Source organism: Panthera leo, chromosome A3 (assembly GCF_018350215.1).
Source record: "Panthera leo isolate Ple1 chromosome A3, P.leo_Ple1_pat1.1, whole genome shotgun sequence".
Lineage (NCBI taxonomy): Eukaryota > Metazoa > Chordata > Mammalia > Carnivora > Felidae > Panthera > Panthera leo.
Window position 1 is genome coordinate 130,206,821 of NC_056681.1, and position 24,291 is coordinate 130,231,111.

Below are 24,291 nucleotides of genomic sequence, written 5' to 3' on the forward strand. Positions count from 1 at the left end.
TTTGCTAGAGGTGGGGCAAAAGCACTGGGGTGCAGAGAGAGAGGTCATTGCCTGTGGTAGGAGCCCCGACGGGGTTTTACGGTGTTGTCTGAACTGTGCTGCATGAAGTAGCTCATTAGAAGACAGAGCAGGGGGAGTCGGCAGGGCTCATGTCGGAAAGAGAAAGAAGGTTCTTTCCAGGCAGGGGAAGCAGCTTGCGCCTGGCACAGAAGTGTGAGAAATTATGCCTTGTTTAGAGAATGGTGAAGAGTTTAAAGTTCCCGGAGAAATAGGACAAGATTGAAATGACCCTAGATCGGACGAATCGGTTGGAGGCCAACTGTGAACAGCCTTTCAAACTACTCTTGGGGATTGTCGAGTGTTGAGCACGTTGGCACGGCACAGGCGGATGTGTACTAGGACCTCCTGTTTCACCCTCATGAATAAAACTGGACAACTGGTTGTCACCGTTGTAAGGAGGTTGAAGCCTACTTTGCTGTTCTCCCCCTGTGTTCCTGTTGAACTTTCCAAACTCTTGGTCTCATAGCTCCGTGAAAGCTTTTTTCTTCCGTTTTCCATCTCCGTTATTAGAACGCGAGGCTCTTGAAGGCAGGAGCCAGGTCATTCGTTTCTGCACCCTCACTGGCTGCATGTAAGTGATGGAAGAATTAGTGGGTGAATAAATGACAGCGTGAAAGGAGGAAGGACAGCAAGTCACGTGGTCAAAATGCTCCTAAGTAACAAGATTGCGGTGAGAATCAAGATCCTCCTTCTCTGGGTGGCTCAGTCGGTTAAGCGTCCAACTCTTACTTTCAGCTCAGGTCATGATCTCACGGCTTCTTCGTGGGTTCCAGTCCTACATCAGGTTCTGCATGGGCAGGGAGGAGCCTGCTTGGGATCCTTTCTGGCCCTGCCCCACTTGTGCTGTCTCTGTCTCTCTCAAAATAAATAAGTCAACTTAAAAAAAAAAAAAAAAGATTCACCTTCACCAGCCCGTTTCTTACCCCCTCTCCCGACATTTATTGTGTTACTCATGACAACAATAAGAAATTTATCATACCATTTTTACTGTGAATCCTTTCCACCAAAGTAAATTATTCATATTACTCATGGTATTAACTAAAATATATATTGGACAACACAGATAAGAGCTTTCTTACAGTAGAGACTCTGACTTTTTCTTCTTTTATCCTAGTACTATCTGATTTGGGTAAGTTCTAATCATTAATGCTGGTCAGATTAATGAATTCAGGACACTGGCAATGAAAACGTGACATGACTAAGAAAAATATAGGAAGATACTGCTCGCAACAATGAATATTTATGTATATAATTTATGAAAATAAGAGCGTATAATACCCTTTCAGACCCCCAATTGTTCAGACACCCTCTCTGCATCTTATTGATGTATCAGCGAGGATTGTCACAACTGAGAGTATACAGGCACCAATCAATATTTAGCTAATCAATTATACAGTTAGGTATATACCTACATTGTATTTTCATTTTAGCATTTTATATGAAAATAATGTCAGGCTATTAAAGAAAACTTCTCAAAAGCTATCTCTTAAAAGCCCGAGTTGTGACACATTTTCTTTTCCCAAATTCCTGTTTTTCCTTGTTTGACTTGTCATCACAATGAAGACATTTTTTTTCTTCTTTAAGGGCCCGAGTGATTAAATTAGACCCACCTGGATAATCCAGGAAAACTTCCCTGTTTCTGAGGTCTGTAACCCCTGTTCAGCGGTTGCAGGGATTAGGACATGGGCATTGCTGGGGGATCGTTATCCTGCCTCTTACAGTGGCACAGTCGAGCGAGGGGAAATGTCACAGACCGTGATAATCCATTGCACTAGCAATCTATCATGAGGTATCTAATCAGCTTTTAAACTCATTTTCTAACTGCTCACCTTGGATCTACTAATCTGCCTGTAATCAGTTACATTCTAGTGATGAACGTGTGGTAGAAATGTCTGAATATCACAAGCCAGGGGGGCAAGAAGCAAGGAGATGAAAATGAAGAATCACGTGTAATCCAATAGCGAAATACGAAAACAGGTTGAGCCAGCCGCAGTGCTGCCCAGTGCTGCATTTCTTGAGTCATTATGACCCGTCCACATGAAGGAAACAGTGACTTATTCTGGATCAATCAAATTCATTCTGGGGAGCTTTCGGAATTGGACAAGAAAGGGTAGCTCCCTTTTTTATCTTGGCTGCAGCCATTGTAATGTGATCCAGACCTGCTTGTTCCGAGTCTTTTTTCTCATGCAGGAGACGGATAGAATCTCCTGTGACCCAACACGCAGGTGGAAGCCACAGTGTGAGGAATGGGGGGGGGGGGGCGGGTAGAGTGGGGAGGACGAAGGGAAAAAACGCAGATCATCAGCAAGAAGACTATGGATTTCTGGATGTGGTTGATTCCAAGGCAGATCAGCCCCTCCTTTCCATCTAGTCCATTCTACCCACCCACACATCCGTCCATCCCCCCTAGCCTCCACCACCCATCCATGCTTCTATGTACTTATGTATCATCTATCTCTCATCGTCATCCATCATTCCCGTGTGATCTCGTGTGGGTCGTCTGAACACAGGGGACTCTAACGCACTCACCGTTTGGCTGAACCCTCACATTTCACAGGTGGGGAAACTGAACTTCAGGGAAAGGACGGATCTGAGTATGGCTCTCTCTAACATCAGGGCAGTCATTCTTGCTGTCCCTCCAGAGTTGCCACGCGCTTCCCGACTCTGTATCTGTCCGGGCCTTCAACCCCCCTTCAACATTTTAATTTTACTTTCCCATGTTAAGTGAGCTTCCCTCGGGAGGAGAAACAATCGCAAAAAGGCTGTTTGCCTTCGGGGGGTATTTTGGTTTTGAATTTTAAATGTCACACTGCTATTTGGTTCTGAAATAGGAGACTAGGAGGGGTTCTGACGGTGACAGGCCTACGGACCCCCTTCAGCGAGTTGAGGGGCACTTATGTGTCCTCGTTGGGTGAAGGGAATTCTGTGTAAGAAAGCATTTGAGAGAGTCCCAGCTATGCTCTGCTGACCGCTAGCTGTGTAATGGTGGGTGAACCATTTAAATTCTCATTTTCAGCCTCCACGTAAGTACGAGGGGGAGTAATGACCAAATTTATTTTGCAAAGTTGTCATGGGGGAGTACATTGTGCCTAACGCAGTGTTTACTGCCTATTAAGAACTGTATAAATGGAAGTTATCATTGCAATGGAACATAAGCAGGAATCTTTAGGACTCCTTTTGAGGAAAGATCTCTTTGCTAGTGAAGAAATTATGTTAAAATTCTGTCTTGGAAACAAGGACAAAGAACCTCGCCATGCTCTCTCACTTGCTGCCTGAGGTTTCAAACCATACTCATTTTTAAAAAAGGAATGTGCTGGAAATACATTGAGAACCCTTGAAGTTACCTGCTGGTTCTATTTCTTTTGAGTACTTAATTTGCAAGCATTCTGCACCCTGCTTTTACATTTCCACATAACAAAGTTTATTCATTCTACAGCCCCTAATTAGCTGGTTTGATTAGGATTGGGGGGGGTGGTTTCCTGATCCCATCCATATGCCATTCATTGGAGCCACCAAAGAGCATTGAGAATTATCCTGGTCCATCAGTGCTGAAACTGTTCCTTTCCACTGGAGCACAGACTTTTTACCACGTAACTGACCATCACATATGCGTGATGTATAAGACAATGAACAATAGATTGGAAAAAACAAAGGTGATCCATTTGCCCGAGGTCATTGTAAGCCAAGGACAGGGGGCCTGCTTTATTGCATTCTCCTTTGATTAGTTAATTTAGGTACAAACTCCCTGCCTTCAGAGTCTTCAATACCTTCTATGCTCCTCTCTTAGATTTTCAATAATAATATCCCTCTCTTAGGAACATATCATGCATAAAGTGAGAATATATTCATAAAAGAAACTTGTTATACTTTGCTTACACCATCAGTTCCCAAATTATGGAACAATTTTTAGCACATAACCAATTTTAACCCAGAAACACAGTTTCATTGAATACTCTTTCGGAAAGCCTAGACTAGACAGGTATCAGACGAAGCATATGTTAGAGTTAGAACTAGCAGAATCCATTAACCAAATTACATTAGCAGCATAAACCACATGGAGGGCAAAATGAAGTCTCCTGCAGGAAAAAAAAAAAAAAAAAAAAAAAGAACATATTTTTTTTTGAGATGCTAGGAATAGATATAAAATCGAAGACCGAAAATTTCCTGACCTAATGACCTCGATCGTAGTTTTGCAAGTTATATCACTCTCAAGGACTAGGTCTAAGTGGGGGCGGGGGGGGGGGCACGGGGAGCATCATTCTGACTCAGTGAAAAGACAGAATTACAGACCATTATTAATGTAATGTAATCGTATCACTTGAACCTCTTGGGAATCACAGAGCAAATAACAGCAATGTTCGAGAAACGTTTTTCACCTAAGCTAACAATAGTAAAATATAATACCTTGGATGCTGGGGAAATTGTAGTGGAGCATAGCACTTACATCGCATTATAAATTTGTTCAACTATGTTGGAAAACATGAGCAGCAGGGACATCAGGAGCAGTAGAAATGTACGTTAAATTTTACTCACTATGTTTAGAGCAAAGCTCATTTTAAGACAATATTCCAAGAGAAACGGTAAACAGGTAAAGATATTTCTTGCTTTGAGAACTGCTGGGAGTCCTGTTCTTTAACTTGACCCCCTGGAAAGTTAGTTCCTCTCTCCTTCTTTCTTTCTCTTCTTCTTCATTCCTCCCTCCCTCCCTCCCTTCCTCCCCTTCCTTCTTTTTTCTTCTTTCATGATCTTCTTCTCTCTTTCTTGCTTTCTTTGCTTTGTTTCTGTCCTGAGGACATTGTCCAAATGGCACACATTGAAAGAGCCAACAGCCAGGAAAAAGTTAACAAATTATTCTTCAGGTTTTAAAGTTCGGTATGATTATATGAAGTTATGAAAATAGGTTTACATATTTAATCACTCGGGCCCTTAAAGTGGAAGAACAGAAGAGTCGGTCACAGGCCACACCAGAAGAGGCCAGAAGGCAGTGAAATGTGAGAGAGACCACTGGCCAATGGCAGCTTTCAAGATGGAAGAAGGGGGCCGTGAGCGAAAACACGTGAGCAGCCCCTAGAAGTTGATAAACAACCCCCAGCTGACAGCCAGGAACCCCAAGGAACTGAAATCTGCCAACCGCTCGCACCAGCAGGGAAGCAGTTTCCCCTCCGGAGCTTCTGGAAAGGAACACAGCCCAGCAGACACCCTGAAGGTGGCCCGTGAGACCCATGTTGTGCTGCTGACCTGCAAAACTGTACGATCATATATTCGTAATGTTTAGGCCACTGCCTTGGCGGTGATTTGTTGCCACTGCAATAAAAAACTAAGACACCAGGTAAAGCGGCCCTTTAGTTTTTTGAGGAGAGTGTTTGTTCTCCAAGTGGATTTCTTAACCCATTTGCCCAGCCCTAGGAAGCAGAATTTTGGCGGTCGTGGTTGCTCAAAGTCCCACCAGTCTAGATTTCTCTTCTTAAGAAAAACTAGAGGGGCTTTCTCTCATTTCCAAGTGTATAAAGAGGACAAAACCTCTTGTTGAGAGCAGCATGTGCGCTCTATAAAAAATGGGGTTACTTAACGCACACACGACGGACTCCAACAGAGCAATATTGGGTATAGGCGAGACTCATTAGCCAACACGGCCCAAACGAGCACCTTTTCCGGGCTGGCTGTCCAGCTTTTCCACCTGGATGCCCCTTTCTTAAACTGCCCATGTGACCCATGCCCCTCGTTTTTATTTCTTTAGCGTTCCTGTGTGCACTTCACTGACTCGACACTAACCTCAGATGCTCCTAGAATTTGTTTGTAATTCTGCTCAAGATAAAAATTCTACCAAACGAGTTATTTCTGTAGAGACTTTTCATACTTCAACTAATCCTACAAAATGCTGGCTCTCCGTTTTACTTGCTAACGTGAAGGATGGTAATGTGATGTCGTGACTCTGTCACTGCTTACCTTTGACAGTCGCACTTTCTCTAACTGCATTGTCTCCGTGTGCTAAGGCAATGCCAAAGCATTTAAACCTGTTTTTAACAATCCCAGTTATGATAAGGTGGCAGATAAAGATAATACAAAAAAGAAAGGAAGGAAGGAAGGAAAGAAGGAAGGAGGGAAGGAGGGAAGGAAGGAAGGAAGGAAGGAAGGAAGGAAGGAAGGAAGGAAAGAAGGGAGGAAGGAAGGAAGGAGCATCTTGACCCCAAACTTAAAAGACAGGATAAGATATACCCTTGAATTAATAAGGACTTAAAAACCAGAAGGTAAAGCATGAGAACACACAGTGCCCCTGACCTTGAGCAGGTATATTAAACCCAGAAATGATAGGATCTTGAGTGTTAACACCCACATGAGGCCTGGCTTTAAGACCTTGGGTCTAAATAAACCAGGAATTATAAATGAGACCACAACTAGTGCTCCAAATATCGCACCAGCAGCGAAAGGTGAATCAGAAGATAAATCTCCCTTCTGCCCTAAAAACCAGCAGGAAACTTGATCTGTCTCTACCAGCACTTCATACGACTTTGGACTCTAAATTTATACCACCATGGGCCGCGTGGGTGGCTCATTCAATTAATGGTCTGACTTCGACTCAGATCATGATCTCCTAGGTCATGAGTTCGAGCCTTGCATCAGGCTTTGTGCTGACAGCCCAGAGCCTGCTTCAGATTCTGTCTCGGTCTCTCTCTGCCCTTCCCCCGCTCATGTTCGCTCGCTCGCTCTCTCTCTCTCAAATATAAACAAACATTAAAAATAATTATAAATAAATAAATAAATAAATAAATAAATGAATGAATAGATTTATACCACCGGACTCACCCAGAAAGAAATACACAAAGCTTTAAAGGTACTTCAGTAACACAGACTCCATACAATCTCCCACAGGGGGCAGAGTGGAGAGAGGGAGGCCTTCTTCATTTGAGCTCACAATCAAAGGTTACAAAATGCATGAGGGAACCAACGATCCTAAGCACAACGAAGCGGACACGACCATGTGGACTGTTAAAGCCTCAGAACATCCACTAGTAAAACAAGAACCTGAAAGACAAATGATTAAGAATTAGAAATCAAAACACGGTAAGGGAAGAAAAAGATGTTTGTACACACACACACACACACACACACACACACACACACACACACAACCCATATGTGACAGACAGAAGAAAACAACTTCTGGAAGTGAAAAACCCTTGATGTTAAAATTTCCTCAGACAGAGGGAACAGATTCAACTCCTCAGCATAAGGACTCAGTGCAATGAGGCATCTATTTGGTTCACGTTCCCAGAATAAAGCAAGGGATTATAAGGACATGGTAAACATAAAGGGTCTTAAGTGAGGCTACAATGAGAGGTTCCAGAAGGCAAGAGAAGAAGTGGCAGGGAAGCAATACTGGGAGAGATCGTGGCTGCAGGTTTTTCTACGGGGATGGAATAATGTGCGTCCTCAGAGTAAAACAGACCTCGGAGGGCATTTGGATGGCTCAGTGGTTGATTGGGCTTCCGTAACAAAAACACGCCTCTGCTTTTATGCACTTTGCTTCTCTCTATCCTAATGACATTTCGGAAGTAGTGTCAATGAAGACGGCAAGTGACTAAAACAGCACAAACCGTGTGGTATGAGATTCCTTGTGTAAAATTATGCACAGAGGCCAGCCGTCTGTATTTTGTTGTGGGAAGGATACACAGCAAATATGAGGACAGTGGTTAGCTATGAGGGCAAGGGAGGGAGGAGGTGAGGAACGGGGTGGTCATCCGTAGGCCATAGTTCTTAGGTTTGGGCACAAAAACAATTCTGAAGCAAACATAGCAGCACGTTAACTTCTTTTTAATCTCCGTTGTGGTGACCTCCCCCCATGGCTGTCTCTTCACAGGGGTGGGGCTCATTCGCGGGGCCCAGCCCGAGCACAGGGGGACAAACCGCGTCTCCTGCTTCTGTGCTGCTTCTGCCTGAAAGAAAGCACAAAGACTGAGGGTGTGTTGGCCCCGTGGGTAAATGGGTGCCTGTTCTTGTATTTTCTGTGCTTTTCTACGTTTCAAATGTTTCATCACTTTAAAAAGGAACCATGACTGGAGCTCCTGGGTGGCTCGGTCGGTTGAGCGTCCAACTTCAGCTCAGGTGGTGATCTCACAGTTCCTGGGTTCAAGCACCACATCGGGCTCTGCTGCTCTCAGGGAGGAGCATGCTTGGGATCCTCTGTCCCCCTCAGTCTCTGCCCTCCCTGGCTTGTGCTCTCTCTCAAAGATAAATACACATTTCAAACAAAATAAAAAGGAACCATGACTGTCTGCAGGGAGCCTCAAGTGGAAATGGAATCCCTGTTGCTCAGAAGGACCAAATCCCCATGTCACTTTCTCCCATCAACTAACTGGCCAGTTTTCTGTTTTCAACCAATAGAACTCAGGCTACTCTGGGTCTCCACCTCCATACCTGAGAAATGGGTCTAGGATGTTTACCCCAGAAATCAGTGACAGGAAACATGGTTTTCAACTCCCCAAACCATATAGTTTCCAGTCATCTTAGGAAAGCACTGGAAGGACTGGAAACCATCTTTTATGTCCTACTTTCAATACACTGATGGGGCTTAACTCACTATAGCAGGTTCAGTTCTTAAGGGAGCATTCAGATATAGTAGAAATGAGTGCAAAGAATACCAAGGATGTCAGTTGTCCAGGTGGGAGGGGTATGATTTTACAGTTCTTTCAGCCTGTGTTAATTCTTCCAAAATGCAAAAGACCCCAAAGATCACAGTTTATGTCCTATTGTCTGATAATCCTTGCCTGGTTACCTGTAAGGGAAAGAAGTCTCCATGTATCTCACTTTTGAGAAGTGGAATAAAAATAATAATGGTAATGATGGGTTTTTCTACAACCCGTTGACTAATGAGTGAAAGCTCAAGTATAAGAAGTCTTGTGTGCTAAGAGTAAAATATACTGTGAAAATGTCTGAGGAGAAATAGCATTTTCCTGATAAGGAAAGGCAGATAGATAGATAGATAGATAGATAGATAGATAGATAGATAGATCGGTAGAAGATAGATACTAAACAGACGTAGATGGAATTTGTTTCGCTTCTTTTTTCTCTCTTCAAAAAATGGTAGATGTCACAAAACACATATATGACAAAGGACTTGGATCCAGAATATAAAAGAACTCAAAAAGCAACATCAAAAATAAAATCCAGTTCGAAAATGAGGAAAAGACATGAGCAGATGTTTCCCCGAAGAGGGTGTATGGATGCAAAACAGCACATAAAAACATGTTCAGCCTCACTCATCATTGTAAGAATGCAAATTAACAACACGGTGAGACATCACTACGTACCTCTTAAAACAGCCAAAATAACAGATGCTGGTGAAAATGCAGAGACACTGGACACACTGCTGTTAAGAACACAAAATGGTACAGTTCCTCTGGGAAATATTCTGGCAGTTCATTGAGGAACTAAACATACACTTGTAATATGGTCCAACAATCATGTTCCTAGGCATTTATTCCAGAAAAAAATGAAAATTATGTCCATATAAAAACCTATACACAACGGGTGCCTGGGTGGCTCAGTCGGTTAAGCATCCAACTCTTGATCTCGGCGCAGGTGATGATCTCATGGTTTGTGAGGTCAAGCCCTGCATCGGGCTCTGCACTGATGGCACGGAATCTCCTCGCAATTCTGTCTCTCCCTTTCTCTCTGCCCCCACTCTGACTCATGCTCTCTCTCTCTCTCTCTCAAAACAAACTAAACAAAACAAAACAAACCTATACATGAATATTCATAGCAGATTTATTTGTGATTGTCCCCAAACTGAAAACAACCCTAATGATCTTTAGTGGATGGATGGTGAAACACTGTGGTACATCCATACCATGAAATATTAGGTAGCAATAAAAAGGAATAAACTCTTATGTGATGGTTAATTTTATACGTTACCTTGACTAGGCTAAGAGACGCCCACATAGCTGGTTAACATTATTTCAGAGTGTATCGGTGAAGATGTTTCTGGAAGAGAATATCATTTGCATTGGTAGACTGCGTAAAGAAGATCACCCTCACCAGTGTAGGTGGGCATCATCCAATCCATTGAGGGCCTGGCCGGAACAAAAAGGTGGAGGAAGGGTGAACCTGTTCTCCGCTTGAGCTGGGATATCTGTCTTCTGCCCGTGGACATCCGTGCTCCTGGTGTCGAGGTGTTTGGACTCAGACTAAGACTTACACTCTTGGCTCCCCTGGTTGACAGGCCCTCAGGTTTGGACTGGACCCATACCACCGGCTTTCCTATGCCTCCAGCTTACAGGCAAACAGATCATGAGACCTCTCAGCCTCCATAACCAGGAGAGCCAACTCTTCTTTCTGTGTATCTATGTATATCCTTTTGGTTCTGTTTCTATGGAGAACCCTCGCTAATACATCTTGACGCACATCACAGCTCAGAAGGATCACAAAAGCACTGTGCTCAATGAAAATTCAATCTCCAAAGTTGCCCTATTCGATGATTCCACTTATAAAACATTCTTAAATGATCAAATTATAAAACTAAGAAACAGATGAGGGGTTGTCAGTAGTTAGAAATGGGTGGAAGGGATGGTTGGGTGTGAATATGCAGAGATAGGAAGAGGGAGACTTGTGTCATGATCAAACAATCCTGTATCTTGATTGCTGTGATTACTGATATCTGCATGTGCAATAAAGTGTCATAGAACAACACAAAAATACTGTATATAAAACTGGCGAAATCTGAGTAAGCAATGATTGTATCAATGCCAGTTGATGTTGACTTTAACCTTACACCGCTTTCCGGTTGGAGAAAGAAGTGGGTATTTTCTCCACGACTCGAGGCTCACCCACCAAATGACTCTGAGGCCGACATAACTGTTGTTAGGGAAAGGGCTCAAAGTTTCCAGTTAATTTCTTGGCATGACTAACATTTCGGCACAGGAAGAAGGACAGCTGTTTGGTTCTTATGATTGCTAGCAGGATAGTACCTGGGGAGGGAGAGGCTGATTATCCCACCCACCGGCGCTGAGAAAAATGCCTAGCAGCCTACAAGTTTTTAAGATAACAGGGTCAGGTAATTATTTCAAAAGAGACTTTATGCTTTCTAATCTCCACCATCTGCTGCTAAGTGGTGAGATAAATAGGAACAAGTATAAGAGGCAGGCGTAAGATGAAAGGTCTGGGTTGCCTTCCGTAGTGTTCCTTTTTATTTCTGAACCGCTCCAACACACTGCATAAAATATGCTCTCTATGGATTCCAGCGGCTTTCTGGAGAACTCTTCACTTCTCAACCAGAAATGTGGAACCTACGGACTTCTGAAAAATCGAGCTCGCTCATGGTTTTTTCATCTGACCAACAAATGCCATCAGGAATTGACAATCTCTTAGGTTAGGGCATCATTGTGTAGCCTCAGATAATCTATGTTCCCAGCCTATGTTTGCTGCGTGCTTGCTATAATGATCTCAGATAAGTTAATTTTTTTAACTTTGGATCTTCCTTTTGTAAAATACAACTGATCATAGTACCTACTGCAAAAATGTTAGGAGTATTAAAATATACTAAAGTATGAACATTTTTGAGCACTGGGACACCTGAGTTGGTTGAGCGTCCAACTCTTGGTTTTGGCTCAGGTTATGATCTCATGGTTTCATCTGCGAGCCCCACGTCAGGCTCTGTGCTGGTAGTGCAAAGCCTGCTTGGGATTCTGTCTCCCTCTCTCTCTGCCCCTTCACCACTCACGCTGTCTCTGTATCTCTCAAATAAATCAACTTAAAAAAATTTGTTGAGCACAGTATCAGGATCATAGGGAAAATTTAAGTTCAGTAAATGATAATGAGTATATCATCATTAATGTTAAGCAATCCAAAAAAGAAAAGCAATAAGCACAAATGTTGGATTCAATTCAATTTCAGTCTGACTTTGTTAGAACGTCTATGTGACCTCAATGACGATAGCTAACCACCAATTACCTAAGTCTTTTCAACTATAAAATAAAGATAGAGGCATCTACCACTCAAAAATATGAGCAGCGGGGGATAATATATACATAGAAATCTTACGGCTTTAAAGTTACGGTTATAAGGATGTCTTACTGTTCTATGAAAATCACCCTCCTTTGAGAGGTACCTGGGTGGCTCGGTCAGTTGGGTGTCTGACTTTGGCTCAGGCCATGATCTCATGGTTCATGAGTTCAAGCCCCGGGTCGGACTCTCTGCTGTCATCACAGAGCCTGCTTCAGATCTTCTGTCTCCCTCTCTCCTCTGCCCCTCCCCTGCTTGTGCTTTTTCTCTGTTTCACTCAAAATATGATAAATAAACTTAAAGTAAATATTAAAAAAAATTTTGAGCACTCTCTTTTGAAATAGGAAAACATGCCACAGGCCCTGTTTCTGTATGATTACGTGTAAATATAAGCTAATGCCATCACCATGTGGGTCTTGATGGCATCTGTCCTGAACAATTGCTAGAAGCCCTTGACCTCCCTCCTACCAGGCACTCCCTCCTCAACCGAGTTAATATGTAAGTGAATCAACTCAATAAAGAATGATCTAATCGTATCGCTTCTTTGCTAAAATTATCTAATCAATTTTCATGGTCTCAAAAAGAAAAAAACTACAAAATCTATACATATTTGGCATACATTCAATCCTCACAATGGTATTTGCAGTCCAGAGACCCAGAGAAGAGTTGCAGTTGAGTCTGAAGACCATTGGCTGGCAGAACTCGCTCTTGCGTAGAAGAAGTCAGTCTTTTGTTCTATTCAGAATTTAAGTGATTGGATGAGGCCCACACACATTACGGTGATCTGCTTTACTAGAAGTCCACTGATTTAAACATGAATGCCATCCAAAAACACCCTCGCAGAAATACCCAGAATAATGTTGGAGGAAATATTTGAGTAATGTGGCCCAGCCAAGTTGACACATAAAATTAACCATCAACTGGCCCCATAGCTTCATTTTCTGCTTCTTTGATCACACTGACTCCTCCTCTCCTGTCTGTGTGTCTTCTCCTCTGAGTGTGTGTCTTATAAGTGACTACATTTAGAACCCCCCTGGATAATCCAGGATAAGATCCTTATCGCAAGATTTTCAATTTAATTGTATTTGCAAGGCCCCTATTTCCAGACAGGGTAACATTAACCTTTTTCCCATACAAAGTGAGATGTGCAGTGCCCAGGGATTAGTATGTAGACATATCATCCTATGATATGTGAAAGGGGCCACCTTTCATTACACTGTATTCCTTCATCCGAAAGTAGCGTCCCATTCTTCTAAAGGTTCATATGACATGTCCATAGGTATCTATTTTGGGTTATATCGCTTCACACATTCAAAAAAAAAAAAAAACACACATATCAGTCACCCTATTCCATGGCAGACACTGTGCCTACTGCCATGATCGCAAAGAAGACTCGCCACGAATCGTAACAAAATCATTAAGCTCCTACGAAATGCCAATTTTTCTGGACGCTACATTATACCCTATGGCAGTATGCGATCATTCAAAACTCTCTATCCTGATGAAGATCTGTTTAATCCTCATGGATGGATGAACACACGCATGAATTAATTAATAGCTAAACAGTGTGCTTTGGAAAGCCAAGACGAGAAGCAACTCTCTTGATGGAGAGCTGAGTCTGATTCTTGAAAGGAGTTCAGAGGTGAGGTGAGGGCAGAAAAAGCCCTGAGATGCCCTGAATGGTATGATCATACCTGGCTGATCTGTCCTAGCCTTCATGATCCTCGAGCAAAGATCCTTGTTGCTCTGTTTTTATACTTCTATCACTTTTATGTTGAATCCAATGTCTTGGACAGAGAATATTCTCAAGCCTCGGCGACTGTCTAGACTATTGTGCTCTTCCTTATGGTAGACACTAGCCCCCAGTGGCTGTTTAAATTTTAATTAAATGAAGTCAAAACTTCAGTTCCTTAGTTGCACTAGCAGCGTTTCAGCTGCCCCAGAGCCACATGTGGCTGGTGGCCACTGTCCTGGAGCATGCAGATAATGAATATAACCAGCCTTGCAGAAAGTTCTACTGGGCAGTACTGGTCTAGAATGAAGGAATGAACCGGTGACAGTGTCCAAAATATTAGCCCTGAACAATTCCTTGTATTTCGTGAATCCAGTGTCCTCATTTTACATTTGGAGGCACCAAAATCCACCCAGGCAGAGCAACTTCCAAATTTTCATAGTGAGTTGGTTCCTGGTATGTTGATATCCCATGATGGGTTGGAGTCTTTCCTCTGCGCCTCGCTTCTACTGAATTGTGCTACACACGGTGTTCACTCTAATGATTTCCAAGAGGACAGGTTTTATTGTGAAGTAGTCTCTCGTAGCAAAATTCCCTAAGGTCTTGCTGGGCAATGTGGGTGAGAAATCTACAAGACCAGCTTGGATAGCTGAACCAAAGCCTATGCAGTTCTCAGATGAATCAGGATGCTTGATTTGATCAAGGACTGGGTCTAGTCACGTCACCTGCTGAAAACCAAACCTCCAACCAAGAGTGCCAGTGGCTAATCATCAGAGATGTGGAAAGAACACTGAGAAAGAGGAGAAGGGGCAGTAAATTACAGCACAAGGTCTTGCATTAGAAGGGTTTGAGCTCACGTTCCATTTCTCCTCCATTTGCACCATAGCTTTGGTAGATTCCCTTTTTTACATTGAGATTGTTTCCTTATCTACAAAATGGGAATAGTGACACCAATATCATTAAGTGGTTTTGCATGTTAAATACCGATCACTGCCTTAGTCCGTTCTGTCTGCCGTAACAAAATTCACAGACTGGGTAGCTTACAAAAAACACAAACTTACAGCTCACGGTTCTGGAGGCTGGCTGTCTCCAAGGTGCCAGAATGGTTGCCTTCAAGCAAGGACCCTCTTCTCGGTTCCTAGTGCCTGCTTTCTCACTGTGTCTCCCCATGATGGAAGGGGCTAGGGATCTCTCTGGAACCTCTTTCATAAGGTACAAATCCCATCCATGAGGCCTCCACCTTCATGATCTAAGCACTTCCCAAAACCTAACTTCTTAATACCATTATCTTTAAGGGTTAAGAGTCAACACATGAGTTGGGGGAGGGGCAAAAACATTCAAATCATGGCATTACATAGCAATGTAATTTACACTAATTATTGTTATGCTATAAGAAGGAGAAGATTAAGGAGGAGGAGGAGGAAGACCATTAGAAAAGCAGATACAGATGTAATAATAATAAAGACCAACGCTTATAGAGAACTCATCATGCACCAAGCATTGAGCTAAATGCTTCTGCATATATTAATCCCTTCAATGCTCACAACAAACTCATGAGAAAGGTATGAATATTATCCTTGTTTCACGTATCCAGTCACTGGGGCCCAGAGTGACTTATCTAGATCCTCACTGGTAAATAAATAGGGAAAAATCAAACGCAGACAGCCGGGCCCCGGAAAGTGTGCTGTTAAATACCCTGATTCCAAGTGGGAGAGGCCCTGTCTGTAGAGTGGAGGACTTCTCCGGTCTCTCCACCCAACAGGAGCTGATGAATGACTCTTTGTTGAGAGGCTACCCTGGAACTTAGAAATTCAGCTGGAAAAGCTGAAACCCAGAATGCCACAGGACTTGGGTTCCAGCCTAATGTGATGGTTCAGACCACCTGGTTCCCTACGGGCTGCGCCTGGATCATTCCCAGGTGCTGCTCTGCATTTTCTGCTTAGACTCTTTGCCAGTGCAGCGCTGACATTTGGTCAAGCTGAAATGCCAACAGCCACAGTTGGGGCTTGTTTCAATCCTCCTGAGCTAGTTCCTGTTTTCGAAGCTTCATAGGTTGCTGAAACCAAACATCCTACCTAATAATTTTAACTTTGCAAAAAGCATCTCCGGTGGAAGAGTGCCCACATCCAGTCTTCGTTGGTCCGTGTATGTCATAAATATTTATGGCAGGCTACACGGGCCAAGAACGGTGCACACAGACACATTTCAGGCCAATCTCTTCCGGAAGAAGCTCACAGCTGGTGACAGACGTGGACATGGAAACAGTCAACTCCAGCCTTTTAAATTTTGTGAGAAAAGCCTGTATAGGGACTGGAGGAATCACAAAGGGGAGAGTGACCCATCCTCTCTGAGAGGCCACCGAGAATTTAATCGGCTTCCCAATGAGTTTCTTTTCAGATGACGTCCCCGCCTCTTTCTCGGGAATACTTGCATAAGGTTGCATAGAGTCAAATTTGCCCCTGGCTTTCTGAGATGTGTGAATTTCTTTTCTCAAGTCTCTGTTTTGAGAAACATGAATGAACGTTTGCATTGGTTAAGGTCTGGCTGGCCGCCCTATTTGGCTTAACCGAAATTTTGAAGCCAAATTCTGAGGGGTGGGTTATTTTTTCCAATTCCTTAATTAAACAGCTAGAAAGCACCATGAGATTCATTCATCTTTGTATCTTTTCAAATGACTTTCACTGAAAGGGCCACTATGTTGAAGTCACCGCTTTTCTTTAAATAAGATTTCTACTGTGTGCCGTAGCTGTTTATTTTTATAGTTCTGTGTATTTGACCTCGTGTGTGTGCCCTGACATGACTTTATTGCAAAAGGGTTTGGCTTCTAAATCTAAATAATAAATAATATCTGGTGGTAACAGGAGGAAAAGAACTATCGGGACCGTCTGTTCCCTCCAAAATTATAATCACGAAAATTAAAAAATATGAGAGGCCTCACGTAAATGAGTGGCCGCGGGGCGCAGCACAAGATGCTAAAACCCTTGAACAGAATTGGGGGAAATCATGCTTGCGAAGTATGTCAACTATATCAGGAACTACCGCTGGTACTTTAGGATATAAATCTTAGCCGAGCAAACGCCACGAAAGAGGAGAAAAACGCGAGCTCAGAGATGTGAAGAAAGTCCCTAATGTTACCTAGCGGGCAGGTCATAGGGTCGGCGGGAGAACCTGTCTTGGTGGCTTTTGCCCATTCCATTTTGCCACACGGCTTCGTTGTTCAAAGTCATCTCTGTCATGAAACTGGCCAAAAAGGATGTCCCAGGAATTTGGAGTATGGAATCATAAGCTCTTAGGAGTTGACGGCATTCGTTCATGGACGGTCTGTTCGCACCCCAGAATTCCCTTCCGTTATTCACTTTTCCTTGATGCACCCCGTTGTTAGAAATACATCGTCGCCTGGCTCCCACTTCCAGCGGTACTAGAAGCAGCAGACCAACATTCCTGCCGTGCAAAACTAGAAAAGCCAGATCAAAAAGCCGGCAAGTCATTACTGAGGCAACCAACATCTGAGGAGTGAAACCAGAGAAGGAAAGGGGTCTCCCAGGAATGCCAGGATTGATGGGCCGTCACCAGAGTCCTGCCTGCCACAGCCTGCCCACTGCCTGCCTGATGCTGCCGCCCGTCATGAAAGTTTCAAGCCTCCCCCACCCCTCGTGGCTTCACACCGTCCCCTGGCCTCCGCAGTCCTGGCCTCCGCAGTTTCCGCCTCATCGCTCTTGCCCAAAAGAGCCTGGCATGTCGGCATCGTCTGCTGGCAGGTTCTCATCTGGGGATGACGCCTGCCGCCACAGAGCTCCTCGTGGATGCTAATCCCTTCTTCCCCTCCCACCCCACTGCTCTCTTCTGTCCCTTCTTGGTGCAGGGACATGGTCAGGTGCTGAGGTCCTGTCTCTATCAGCTCAGGCATCACAGCAAGGCTCAGGCTGGGTGGCTGAAGCAGCAGATGTTTACTTCCTCACACGTCTGCAGGCTGGAAATCCATGGTCAAGGCGTCAGCAAATTCGGTTTCTTGGGGGGAGCTCTCTTCCTGGCTTGACCGTGGCCATTCCTCTGTGGCTGAGTGGAAAGGAAAAGCTTGGGTGCCCCTTCCTCTTCTTGTAAGATCACCAGTCCTATCAGATCAGGGACCCACCCTTATGGCCTCATCTAACCTTTCTACCTCCCTAATGGCCCCATCTCCCAGTACAGCCATGTTGGGGGTTCCAGCTTCAGCATACGAATTCGGCGGGACACAATTCAGTCCATAAAAGATACAGATGGAATAAACTCATTCTTTCGGCTTCCTTACCTCTTCCTTAATAATCATCTTCTAAGCCAGTTCTAGTATTTTTTGTTATTTGATCCAGTGACGGAATTAAAAGAATGAATAACTTCAGAGACACGAAACTTCACTTAAGAGATGAAGAAGAAAAGGGGCGCCTGGGTGGCTGGGTCGGTTGACCATCCAACTTCGGCTCAGGTCATGATCTCACGGTTCCTGGGTTCAAGCCCTGCTTCAGGCTCCGTGCTGACAGCCTGGAACCTGCTTCAGATTCTGTGTCTCCCTCTCTCTGTGCCCCTCCCCTACCCGTGCTCTGTCTGTCTCAAAAATAAACATTTAAAAAAATTTTTAAAAAGAGACCAAGAAGAATGATTGTAAGAAAATAAAAAAAGTCTCTCAGATTGTTAATTTTCATTCGTTTCCTCAAGTTTTATTATTCAATAATTTGCTAAAGCAGATGGTTTGCCTAAGATAGCTTATCGCCATCAGCTGATAAGGTTCAAACCAAAGTGATAAAAATTGATAAGAGGAGCAGTATTTATTATTTATTATTACTGAGGCCCTAGCAGGTGTTAAAAGTACCTGTGTTATGTGCTTTCTGTTACTTTTAATTATCAAAACAACTCTGAAAAACAGGCATTTGTTTTCCCGTTTTACATACTGTAGATAAAGAACCTTGAGTTCAGTATTGAGTGATGTGTCCCAATTCACACAGCAGATAAATAGCTCACCGCCGTGACTTAAACCACGTCTGTTTGATTCTCAAACTAATATGCTTGCCATGTAAGGGAACACCTAGAAGTTGCTACAGTAACTGTTGGGCTTTGTAAAATATCAAAAATGGCTTGCAAACCTCTCTGTCAGTATCTTACAGATGCCTGTGGGGCCTGGAAATCTATCATAGGAAACACTGGTCATATTCAGCGCCTTTTTACAAATAAGAAAACTAAGGTCCAGAGAACAGGGCCGCCTTATGATTTTCTTGGACTCTAGGTACCTCGGTGTTTGTGGGCTTCTCCATCTATAAGAAATTATTAAAAATTACTATTTATGGGGCTCCTGGGTGGCTCAGTCGGTTAAGCATCCAACTTTGGCTCAGGTCATGATCTCACAATTCATGAGTTCGAGCCCCACATCAGGCTCTGTGCTGAGCCTGTTCAGATTCTGTGTCTCCTTCTCTCTCTCTGCCCCTCTCCTGCTCTCTCTCTCTCAAATATAAATAAACATTTAATTAAAAAAATTTTTTAATGTTTATTTCTGAGAGAGAGAGAGGGAGGGAGAGAGAGAGAGAGAGCATGAGCGGGGGAGGAGCAGAGAGAGGGAAACACAGAATCCAAAGTAGGCTCCAGGCTCTGAGCTGTCAGCATAGAGCCGGACGCGGGGCTCGAACCCGTGAACTGCGAGATCATGACCCGAGCGGAAGTTGGACGCTTAGCCGACTGAGCCACCCAGGTGCCCCAACATTTAATTTTTTTAAATGACTACTTAACATTGTAGAGTTACAAAAACAAATATTCCATGTTAGAGCATTTTCTTTGACCCAAAAGTTCATTTTTTCCTTCTGATTTTGCAAAAAGAAATTGAAACATTTTGTGGATCCCTGCAAGCTCAGCACTGTGCTTTTTATGCCCAGTGGATCGTTTGGTCATGCCAGAGACATTAAGCAATTTTCAGATTACTTTCCTGGTTCTCTAGACCTATATGTTTTCATGAAATGAGAATATTATATAGAGTATATGACTTTTATATGATTACAATATTATATAATTATAACATTATATATACAGAGAGAGAGAGAGAGAATGAGAGAGAGGGAGAGAGAGAGATTTATCTGAAGGAATTAGCTCACACGATTGTGAACTGTGGGGGCTGATAAATCCCAGGGTCTGCTGTCTGCCAGGAGGAGAGTAGGTGCAGTTCAAAGGCCTGGGAGCAGGAAAGGCAATGAACCTATAGATTTCAGTCCAGGTCTGCAAGCCTGAGAGCCAGGAGGACTTAGGGCAGGAGAAGATTAATGTCACAGCTTGGAAGTCAGGCAGAAAGCAACTTCAGCCTTCTATCTACCTGTTCGTTCTATTCAGGCTCTAGGGGGGTTAGATGATACCCGCTAGCGTTGGGGAGGCCAAGTACTCTCCCCAGGCCACCACTTAAGTGCTAATCTTATCCTGAAACAGCCTCACAGACACACACAGAAACAAGGTTCGGCTGGATATTTGGGCATCCCACAGCCTAGTCAAGTTGGGGTATGAAATTCATCCCCCAACCAAGTACTATTCTTCATCTGTGTTTTAGATCCCATCAAAGCTTAACGAGTTATGCGGGACATATTCTTTATATTTTACGTCCTTTTCACTTCATATCTGCTCTGTATTTGTTTCTATCCTTTCACACTTAGATATTAAATTTTTTAGAATAATTTTTGCCAAACACAAATAGAATAATCTTCCGCTCCGTGAGCCCGAGCTGCATCGCTGAACAAAGAAAGGCAAGTGTGTAAGGAGGACGAGGGTGAGGCTGGGTGGAGGCAGGGAGCAGCAGCAGAGGCCCGACCCACGCGGTCGCTGCAAGTGTAACTGGCTTTGAGTAAATCGTCTTCACTTTACTCTTAAATCCTTTCTCTTTAAGACGTAATTAGAACCATCTGGTAGCCTCTCTTGGTTCGCTGAGGCTAATCCCTGTTTACTGTAAATGTCTAAATGTGTATGGAAACCCAAGGGTGGAAGGTGGCTGGTGAAAAAAAAAAAAACAAAAACAAACCACATACAGACACACACACACACACACACACACACACACACACACACACACAATGCTTCTCAAAGAACCAAGGAAGCCCCACAATCACTGGAAGTGAGACATCATAGTACTTAATCCCGGTAATGCCAGAGGTGTTGATTCATACAAATGGCTGCCACATGTTCTACAAGATTGAGGTTGTATTTCTGCTGGGGATATGTTCCCAGGAAGTCCAGATGGTTCTGCCCGCAAGTCCGGAGTCCCCTTGTACCCCCTGCCCCCGCAGAGGGAGCCCCAGCGGCCTAGGTGGGAAAGGCGAATCTACCTGGAGCGGACCGCCTGCATGGGCAGTGGGAACCCGGAGCCCCTCCGTCACCCCCAGCCAATGCCACACACACATGCCACCTGCATGTGGTATTCGCCCTTTCATTCCTCGTCGCACACGTGTGGGGTCCTTTTTCACCAGGGATGACCTAAAACAAATGGCCAGTCAAAATCCAACATGAGACGAACAGATTCCAAATCTCAAATGGCCTCAACTGCTTCTGCAGCTGTTTCAGTAAAATTCTTCCCCACGGACACCAACAGCTTCCTTCTGTCCCCAACCTGTTTAACAGTAAATCCTCCCTTCTGGCTCAGATGACCCTGCAGCCTATAATCCCCCTTGCCACCCTGCTTAGCCCCATCCTCTCGTTAATCCTCCTTTCTTCTATGGAAAAGCTCAGGAAGACTTCGATGTTTCCAAAGTTCTCTGGGAACCTCACGCTCACCTCCCTTGTCAGGGAAAACCTCATCATGTAAGAAACAAAACGGTGGGAGGACATCTGACTCAGTGAACAAAAGAAGGGCTCGGATTAGAGGCCAAGAGGGGTTCACCTGCTGTCTCTGGTGCTAGTTTTCCCTGTGACTTTGGGCAAAGGATTCCCTGAAGTTGTGTAATGCACACTCTCTATCACCGTATGCCGTGTAGAGACACATCCGTGAAATGGGGGTGACACTACCTGACTCATACAGTTATGGAGAAGACATACCTAATGTGAAAATGGCCTAGTAATAGTAAGGCAAAAGATGCCATTAACCTGACTGTCAGTTTTTTTAGCCATGTTCACAAAAATCGCAATGAACTAGATAGCTTTGTCTTGAAAGCTTGTTTTGTTTTGTTTCCTAAGGATGTGAACGCGTCATATAGTGCAGAAATGCAAAGACCATCGTCGATCCAATATCCTTATTGTATGTCCTGAACTACGTTGCTTCCTAAAGGAGCTTAATGACTTTCCGAGTCATTTGGTTTGATTTGGTTGCAATGAATTGACTCACCGGGTCTAATCTTCATATGTCCGTTACCCAGGGCTTGGTGCAGATCGTAAGAGCTGCACATACAGGGCGGCCGTCATACCCTCCCACGGGACTGGAGAGAGTGAAGCTAGTGGGCGCTTGTAGGAGAGATAGTTGTTCGCTGGACAAACTCTCCAAAATTGCCTTTTCTGCAACACATTTTTAAGTTTGCAGTTGCCGCGATGAAATCTCCGTCCTTGACCACAGACAACGAGAAGACGTCGCATGTGCCATGCAAATGGATGCTGAGAAGCATGGAGACGGCCATCCATACGCCGTTTGGACGTCTGCTACGTCACCAAGCACAGATTCCGGGCTCTGATATCAGAACAGGCTCGGCCTCTGCCTCTGAGCTTTCCCCACGATGACTTCTCAAGTTGGTTGCGATGGAGACAAATTAATACGCTCCCCCCTGCTTTCGTTTCCAGGAGGCTTCTCCATCTGCTTTGCGAACACAAGGAGTTTGGTCTTCCTAGTGGGTTCAGCCTTCATCTGTCTCTTCATACCGCAAACTCAGTACAGCGTGTTTGGGATTTAATGCCCTTCTCTCGGCCACCTCGCCCCTGGGAGCAGCTCGGCACATCGCCTGCGCAATGTAGAAGAGCCCTAAAAACGTTAGCTGTTAGTATTCAACATTGCCGAGTGTCCTGAGAGGGCAAGGAGAAGCCACAGTGCCTCTAATGACCTGGCTTCAAAAGTGATACACTGCCACCTCCACAAAACACTGTCACACAACCGGCTTTGACTCGGTAAATACGAGGACACCACATAGGGCGTAAATACCAGGAGGAGAGGATCCTTGGAAATTGGCTACTGCATGTAATGTCACACTTTATTTATTTATTTATTTATTTTTAACATTTATTTTTGAGAGAGAGAGAGCATAAGAGGAAGAGGGACAGAGAGAAAGAGGGAAACACAGAATCTGAAGCAGACTCCAGGCCTGAGCTGTCAACATAAGCCTGATACGGGGCTTGAACCCACAAGCCAAGAGATCATGACCTGAGCTGAAATTGGACGCTTAACTGACTGAGCCACCCAGGTGACCCTATTGTCACACATTTTTAAATTGGCATCTGAAATATTTTCTTTAAAAAAAATTTTTTTTAGTGTGTATTTACTTTTGAGAGAGAGAGAGAGCATGAGCAGGGGAGGGGCAGAGAGAGACAGAGACACAGAATCCCAAGCAGGCTCCAGGCTCTGAGCCGTCACCACAGAGCCCGAGGCGGGGCTTGAACGCACGAACCACAAGATCATGACTTGAGCCGAAGTCAGATGCTTCACCGACTGAGCCACCCAGGTGCCCCTGAAATATTTTCATATGTTTAGATAGCTGCAAATGTTACCCTTATGTATTATATGTTATCCAAATGTATAGTTATGTTAATATATATTGTGGAAATATAAATATATTTTCATGAAAACCCTGGCTCTGTAGATTTCACTCCCTCCATATAGGCAGATGTCCACCATAATACCAACTAGAAAAGAAACGTGGCCTCATTTTAAAACTTCGAATAAAAATGTTGATATGCATGGCTGTCGAAATAAACTCCCCAGGTCTCGTCCTAACAAAAGGAAAGAGAAAGGGAGAGAGAGAGAGAGAGAGCCACGCAGGCTTCCCGTGAATTGGTTCCCTAGATTCCATCAGGCTTTGGCAATTCTTCTGGACGCTCTCTGCTTTGCACTCCTTCAGAGAGGTGCACTTTCAAATTCTCTCTCTCTGTCTCTCTCTCTCTCTCTGTCTCTCTCTCTCTCTCTCTCTCTCTTTTTAAAGTCTGGACTATTTTTACACCCTGGGACAATGCTCGATGAAAAGATTCCAAACGGGCATAGCTTGATTGCAGGAGAAGGGAGGCCACGAAAGGCAGGTGGCGGAGGAGATGCCGTAGGCACCACAATCCCTTTAAGCCCATCAGTGTTGGGAGCTGTACGTATGCCATGGGTCTGAACGCTGACTGAGAGCTGCCCTTGTCCCCATAGCCTTGGAAGGGGTCACGCGACCTCCAGTCTGAAGACACAGCTTCACCTGTGCCCTGCGAAGAGGCCAGGTAGGGCTTCTTTATCACGGGCTGGCACATTCTTCGTGGCAGGAGCCACGAATCCCATGCCTTTAAGGCCCCGGTGCCGGCTCAGGGCAGACGGCTGATGGGAGCCGGGCGACGTCGCA